We start from the raw sequence: 8215 nt of genomic DNA, 5'->3' as shown, positions 1-8215 counted from the left end.
GCTAAGAGAGCCCTATACAGCCAGCGCCTCACAGCTAACCTGGCATGCCTTGATGTCTGAGATGCTGAATGCCCACAGTGCTTGGTCTGCCCTCCAGGCCTCCATAACCAATGCCTGCAAAGAAACACTTTGTCACTCAACCAGAAAACACCAGGATTGGTTTGATGAGAATGATCAGGAGATCCAAGAACTAATAGATCGCAAGCGCAGAGCATTTCTGAGCCTCAAGCAACAACCCAACTCGGGAGCAACAAAGCAACATTACAGGCGGTTCAAGGCTGAAGTGCAACAAAAAACCGGGACCTAAAGAACAGGTGGTGGATGGAGGAAGCACAGGAGATACAACTGGCCGACAGCCATAATGTGCAAGGATTTTTCATCGCAGTCAAGGCCACCTACGGTCCAAACTCCCAAGGCCCCACCCCACTGCTGGCCAAGAATGGGGAAACACTCATCAAGGACACCGAGGTAGTCAGGGCCTGCTGGAAGAAGCACTTCGAAGATCTCCTCAATCGAGACTCTGCCTTTGATGCGCGTATTCTCGACTCCATCCTGCAGCATGCGACCCGCCACCACCTCGGGGTCTATGGAGTGTCCTCCATTTTGGATGCCTCCAAAAGTCTGTCAACATCCTTTGCCTGCTCCACAATGACATACAGACTGTGATCCTTACCAAAGGATCCATTACAGACCCAATTCACGTCCAGACCGAGGTCAAACAGGGCTGCGTTATCGCTCCAACCCTATTCTCAATCTTCCTCGTCGCCATGCTCCACCTCACAGTCAACAAGCTCCCCGCTGGAGTAGATCTAAATACAGAACCAGTGGGAAGCTATTTAACCATCGCCGCCTCCAGGCCAGGTCTAAGATCACACCAACCTCTGTCATTAAGCAATGGTACGCGGACGACGCCTGCGTCTGTGCAAATTCTGAGGCTGAACTCCAGGATATAGTCGACATATTTACTGAGGCATACAAAAGCATAGGCCTTACACTAAACATCCGTAAGACAAAAGGTCCTCCACCAGCCTGTCCTCGCTACATAGCACTGCCCCTCAGTCATTAAGATCCACGGCGCGGCCCTTGACAACATAGACCATTTTCCATAGCTCGGGAGCCTCTTATCAACAAAAGCAGACATTGATGAGATTCAACACCGCCTCCAGTGTAGCCTTCGGCCGACTGAAGAAAAAAGTTTTCGAAGACTCTGCCCTCAAATCTACCACCAAGTTCATGGTCTACAGGGCTGTAGTAATACCCGGCCTTCTATGTGGCTCAGAGGCATGGACCATGTACAGTTGACACCTCAAGTCGCTGGAGATATATCACCAACGATGTCTCCGCAAGATCCTACAAATCTCCTGGAAGGACAGGCGCACCAACATCAGCGTCCTCGTGCAGGCTAACATCCCCAGCATTGAAGCAGACCACACTCGATCAGCTCTGCTGGGCAGGCCACATAGTTTGCATGCCAGACACGAGACTCGCAAAGCAAGTGCTGTAGGCGGAGCTCCTTCACAGCAAACGAGCCAACGGTGGGCAGCAGAAACGTTACAAGGACACCCTCAAAGCCACCCTGATAAAGTACGACATCCCCACTGACGCCTGGGAGTCCCTGGCCAAAGACTGCCCTAAGTGGAGAAAGTGCACCCGGGAGGGCGCTGAGCACTTCGAGTCTCAATGCCGCGAGCGTTCAGAAATCAAGCGTGGGCAGCGGAAAGAATGTGCGGCAAAACAGTCCCACCCACCCCTTCCCTCAACGACTATCTGTCCCACCTGTGAGAGTCTGTGGCTCTTTGGTGGCTGAACGGTCCAATATAAGAACTCACTTCAGGAGTGGAAGCAAGTCTTCCTCGATTCCGAGGGACTGCCTATGATGATGATGATGCACTGGGAATACTCACACCCTTGAAACATCTTGGACGCTGGCTTTTCCAATGACCATCAGCTTAACATGTGTCCCAGTCACATTTGCACAAGCAAACACAGTCAATCTATCGTTGGCATCTTTTACACCTGCTGGCTGTGATTCTTCTGCTGTTGCTAATGTCTTTCTCGGTATATAGTGCCAAAACAGTGCTGTCTCGTCGGCATTATACATTTGCTCAGCTGAAAGGTTTATCATCAGCAATTAGTTTAACGAACTCATCCATATAACTTCCAGCTGCCTCATGATCTGCTGAGGCTTTTTCACCACACACTTTCAATTGCCTGATGCCATGACGCCTTTTAAATTTGGTTAGCCAACCTCAAGAGTAGTCGCATGGAGTTTCAATCTCCAGTTCTATGGAATTCCATGGCTTGTTGCATCACCATTGGGCCAGACAAAGGAACCGTTTCACTTCTTTGTCATCACTACTCCATCATTACTCGATCCAATTCATCACTTTAGGCTCATGCATAGTTTTTCTCTTACTCATTTCTTTCTGAACGTTACTTTCTGCATAAAACTTCATCTGTTCTTTCTGGGTTTTATTTCATAAATGGTGGAGATTCCAACACCGTACTCCTTACTCATGGTGGGGAGGGTTCAGGTGAGTGGAAATTTTTTTAAAAAGTCAATAAGGAGAAGGCAATAAAGCAGGATAGCACTGGGGGAAATGAAAAGCAGAGCATGACTGGAAGGGATAGAATGTATAAATATAAAAGTGTATCAAAGTGGGGTAAAAGCTGGAAAAAATGGTAAAAAAACAAATTTAAAAGCTCTTTATCTGAATGCACGCAGCATTTGTAACAAAATAGATGAGTAGATGGCACAAATGAGTATGATCTGATAGCCATTACAGGGACGTGGTTGCAAGGTGACCAAGGCTGGGAACTTAGTCCTTATACATGGCCTTCTTAAACCTTACAAAGGCCTTTGACACTGTCAACCGTGAGAGTCTATGAACCGTCGTCCTCCGTTTCGGATGCCCCCAAAAGTTTGTCACCATCCTCTGCCTGCTCCATGACGACATGCAGGCCGTGGTCCTTACCAACGGATCCATTACAGACCCAACCCACATCTGGACTGGGGTCAAACAGGGCTGCGTCATCGCCCGAACGCTCTTCTCGATCTTCCTCATTGCCATGCTCCAACTCACAGTCAACAAGCTCCCCGCTGGAGTGGAAGTAAACTACAGAACCAGTGGGAACCTGTTCAACCTTCGTCGTCTCCAGGCCAGGTCCAAGATCACCTCAATTTCTGTTGTCGAGCTACAGTAGGCGGACGACACCTGCATCTGTGTACATAGAGACTGAACTCCAAGTCATGGTCAACGTATTTACTGAGGCGTATGAAAGCGTAGGCCTTACGCTAAACATCCGTAAGACAAAGGTCCTCCAGCAGCCTGTCCTCGCCACCCAGCACTGTCCTCCAGTTGTCAAGATCCATGGCACTGCCCTGGACAATGTGGACCATTTCCCATACCTCGGGAGCCTCTTATCAACAAGAGCAGACATTGACAACGAGATTAAACACTGTCTCCAGTGCAGCCTTCGGCCGCCTGAGGAAAAAAGTGTTTGAAGACCAGGCCCTCATCTGCCACCAAGCTCCTAGTCTACAGGGCTGTAGTAATACCCACCCTCCTGTATGGCCGAGAGACATGGACCATGTACAGTAGACAATTCAAGTCGCTGGAGAAATATCAGCAACGATATCTCCGCAAGATTCTACAAATCCCCTGGCAGGACAGATGCACCAACATTAGCATCCTCGACCAGGCCAACATTCCCAGCATTGAAGCACTGGCCACACTTGATCAGCTCCGCTGCGTAGACCACATTGTTCGCATGCCAGACACGAGACTCCCAAAGCAAGCGCTCTACTTGGAACTCTTTCACGGCAAACGAGCTAAAGGTGGGCAGCAGAAACATTACAAGGACACCCTCAAAGCCCTCCTGAAAAAGTGCAACATCCCCACTGACACCTGGGAGTCCCTGGCCAAAGACCGCCCTAAGTGGAGGAAGTGCTTCTGGGAGGGCGCTGAGCACCTCAAATCTCATCGCCGAGAGCATGCAAAAATCAAGTGCAGCCAGTGGAAAGAGTGTGCGGCAAACCTGTCCTATCCACCATTTCCCTCAACAACTATTTGTCCCACCTGTGACAGAGACTGTAATTCCTGTATTGGACTGCACAGCCACCTAAGAACTCATTTTTAAAGTGGAAGCAAGTCTTCCTCGATTCCGAGGGACTGCCTATGATGATGACGACGATGGCTGGGAACTAAATATTCAGGGGTATTTGACAACTCGGAAGGACAGACAAAAGGGAAAAGGAGGAAGGGGAGCTCTGTTAATAAAGGATGAGATAAGTGCATTAGTGAGAAAATGATATTGGCTCAGAAGATTACGATGTTGAATCAGCTTGGGTGGAGATAAGGAATAATAAGGGGAAAAAGTTGCTGGTGAGCGTAGTCGATAGTCTCCCTCACAGTAGCTAAACTGTTGGATGGAGTATAAATCAAGAAATTATGGAGGCTTGTAAAAAAGGAACAGCAATAATCATGGGCGATTTTAATCTTCATATTGATTGGACAAAGCAAATTGGCCAGGGTAGCCTTGAGGAAGAGTTCATAAGAGTCTATCCGGGATAGTTTTCTTGAACAGTACGTTGCGGAACCAACCAGGGAGCAGGCTATCTTAAATCTGGTACTGTGTAATGAAACAGGATTAATAAACAATCTCCTAGTAAAGGATCCTCTAGGAATGAGTCACCATATCATGGTTGAATTTCAAATTCAGTTGGAGGGTGAGAAAGTTAGATCTCAAACCAGTGTCCTAAGCTTAAATAAAGGAGACTACAAAAATATGAAGGCAGAGTTGTCTAAAGTGGACTGGGAAAATAGATTGTGTGGGACAGTTGATGAGCAGTGGTAGACATTTAAGGAGCTATTTCATAACTCAACAGAAATATTTTTCAATGAGAAGGAAAGACTGTAAGAGAAGGGATAACCATCCGTGGCTAACTAAGGAAATAAGGGATGGTATCAAATTGAAAATAAGGGCAAACAAAGTGGCCAAGACTAGTGGGAGGCCAGCAAAGAATGCCTAAAAAATTGAGAGGGAAGATAGATTATGAAAGTAACCTAGCACGAAATATAAAGACAGATCGTAAGAGTTTCTACAGGTACATAAAAAGGAAAAGAGTGGCGAATGTAAGTGTTGGTCCCTTAGAGGATGAGACTGGGGAATTAATAATGGGGAACAGGGAAATGGCAGAGACTTTGAACAAATATTTTGTATCGGTCTTCACGGTAGAAGATACTAAAAACATCTCAATAGTGGATAATCAATGGGCTAAAGAGAGGGAGGAACTGAATACCATCACTATCACTAAAGAAGTAGTACTCGGAAAAATAATTGGACTAAAGGCGGACAAGTCCCCTGGACCTGATGGCTTGCAACCTAGGGTCCTAAAAGAAGTGGCTGTAGAGATAGTGGATGTATTGGTTGTAATCTACCAAAATTCAGTTTTCTGAATTCCGGATTTGGGATGTTGTATCTGTAAAAGGTTTTCACCTATAATATTTATTTGTACAAACGGGTAAGGTTTACTTGTTTGTATGGTTGTGAATGATTTAAAATGAAGTACAAAACCGAATTTAAAAATAATGCTGTGTACTTTATTAAATATTCTAAGTATGCAGTGTTCAGAACGAATTAGTGAAATTGCCATTAGCACATATTTAACCTTATGAGCTTAAAACATTTTTCTTACTCATTCATGGGCGTCGCTGGCAAGGCCACCATTTATCATCCATCCCTAATTGCCTTGAGATCGTGGTGAGCAGCCTTCTTGAACAGCTGCAGTCCGTGTGGTGAAGGTACTCCTACAGTGCTGTTAGGGAGTTCCAGGATTTTGACCCAGCGATTATGAAGGAATGGCGATATTCTTACAAGTCAGAATTGCGTGCGACTTGGAGGGGAACGTTGAGGTGGTGTTCTCATGCGCCTGCTGCCCTTGTCCTTCTAGATGTTAGAGATTGCAGATTTGGGAGGTGCTGCACTGCATCTTGTAGATGGTGTACACTGCAGCCAGTGGTGGAGGGAGTGAATGTTTAAGGTGGTGGATGGGATGCCAATCAAGCAGGCTGCTTTGCCCTGGATGTTGAGCTTCTTGCCTGGATGAATGCAGCTCCAACAACATTCAAGTGGAGAGTATTCCATTGCACTCCTGACGTGTGCCTTGTAGATGGTGGAAAGGCTGTGGGGAGTCAGGGGTTGAGATACTTGCCACAGAATTCCCAGCCTCTGACCTGCTCTTGCTAGTCCAGTTAAGTTTCTAGTCAATGGTAACCTCACGATGTTGATGGTGGGGAATTCAGCGATGGTAACACCATTGAATGTCAAGCGGTGGTGGCTAGACTCTCTCTTGTTTGAGATAGTAATTGCGTGGCATTTGTGTGGCGCAAATGTTACTTGCCACTTACCTGAATGTCGTCCATATCTTGCTGCATGGACTGCTTCATTATCTGAGAGGTTGTGAATGGCACTGAACACTGCAGTCATCAGCGAACATCCCCGCTTCTGACATGATGGAGCAGCTGAAGATGGTTGGACCTAGGACACTGCCCTGAGGAACTCCTGCAGTGATGTCCTGGGGCTGTGTTGATTGACCACCAACCATCATAACCATCTTCCTTTGTGCTGGTATGACTCCAGCCAGTGGAGAGTTTTCTCCCCGTTTCCCATTGACTTCAATTTTACTAGGGCTCCTTGATGCCACACTCTTGTCAAATGCTGCCTTAAGGACAGTCACTCTCACCTCCCCTCTGGAATTCAGCTCTTTTGTCCATGTTTGAACCAAGGTTGTAATGAAGCCTGGAGCCGAGTGGTCCTGGCAGAACCCAAACTGGTAATCGGTGGGCAGGTTATTGGTGAGTAAGTGCCACTTGACAGCACTGTCAACGACACCAAAATTTGCAGTAAATAAACTAATTGTGGTTGTTGGTTTCGACATTGAAGGGACATGTTTTAAGACTTGAGGGAAAAGGGAAGTTGGAGATGGGGTTTGTTGAACCTTGTGCATAAATTGACTAGTGCATTTCCCCACGTTATAACCGTGACTACGGGCTGGATTTTGCGGAGTGTTAGCGAGCGCAATTGGTGTTGGGCCGTGTGGAAAGTTGTTTCTTTCTTCTCCCTCCTCCTCCTCCCCCCCCAAAGCGGGTCAGCAACCCGTTGTGAGCCCACCGCCACGCGCCTTTCCCAAATGTCGGGTCTGTCAGTACTGAGCAGACCAGACACGCACTGGCGAGGAAGGCAATTAAAATCATTGGGGCTTGTTTACAGCCACTTCTCAATGGCTTTTTGCCCCAGCTTTTTGGATTTGTCAGGTCGGCCACCGAATTCCCGCTGTGCCTAGACCTAGTCTGTGAATCTGAGGCGGGAGGTTAATGGCCATTGAATCAGCTGATGAGTTGCCAGCTTCAAATGTCAAGTCAAAGCTCCCAGCTGATTGAGAAATGTTCCCTTAACCACTATTTTCTCTGGATTGCATTTCCATTACCGATTCAGGATGCTGCAAGTCTTTACACAAGTCCCCATCCAGTCTGACCTCATTACTTCTCCCACAATTGACAGATCACTTGTGTCGTCTATACTTCGCCTTCCATCTATTCCCTCAGCATGAGTGCCCTTGAAAAACTCTCACCTTTGGTCCTCAGCATCCTACCACAATCAGCCCAACACCAGCATCATAAGGTATCCAGCAGCACTGACACCAGCAAACTTCTCCGCAATCAACTGATGCTGCACAGGACACAGGGCATCAGCACCTGACCACATTGCTGCCCAGGAGGCCAGGAATGACCTCACCATGGCCAGATTTGATTTACTTGATGCTGTACACCCTGGCTGCCACATGATGAGTCAGGTTGGCACCACCAACACCATAAAGCATACCTATAATGCCCAACCCATTCCTTTCACACATCACCATTGCAGGGGGCACCGTTATGGCTCACCATTCACTACAACTCACTAAGCCACTTCCAAAGGTGCACACAAATCTGTCCAAGAATGCAAAGTGTTGAAAATAAAGGTTTCAATGTTTGACACCACATTAACAGAAACTTTACATGAACATTGGATAAAACACCCAAGTGTGTTAGTTGGTATGATTGTACTAGGGTGAGGGAGAGTCTGAGGAGTGGCTTGTGAGATGGGGATGTGATAATGTAGATAGAGAGGGATGGGTGGAGGTGCGAGGTAAGTTGGTGTAAGGATGTACAGG

The sequence above is a fragment of the Pristiophorus japonicus genome, chromosome 13 (genome assembly GCF_044704955.1).
Source record: "Pristiophorus japonicus isolate sPriJap1 chromosome 13, sPriJap1.hap1, whole genome shotgun sequence".
Lineage (NCBI taxonomy): Eukaryota > Metazoa > Chordata > Chondrichthyes > Pristiophoridae > Pristiophorus > Pristiophorus japonicus.
This window is presented reverse-complemented; position numbering follows the sequence as displayed.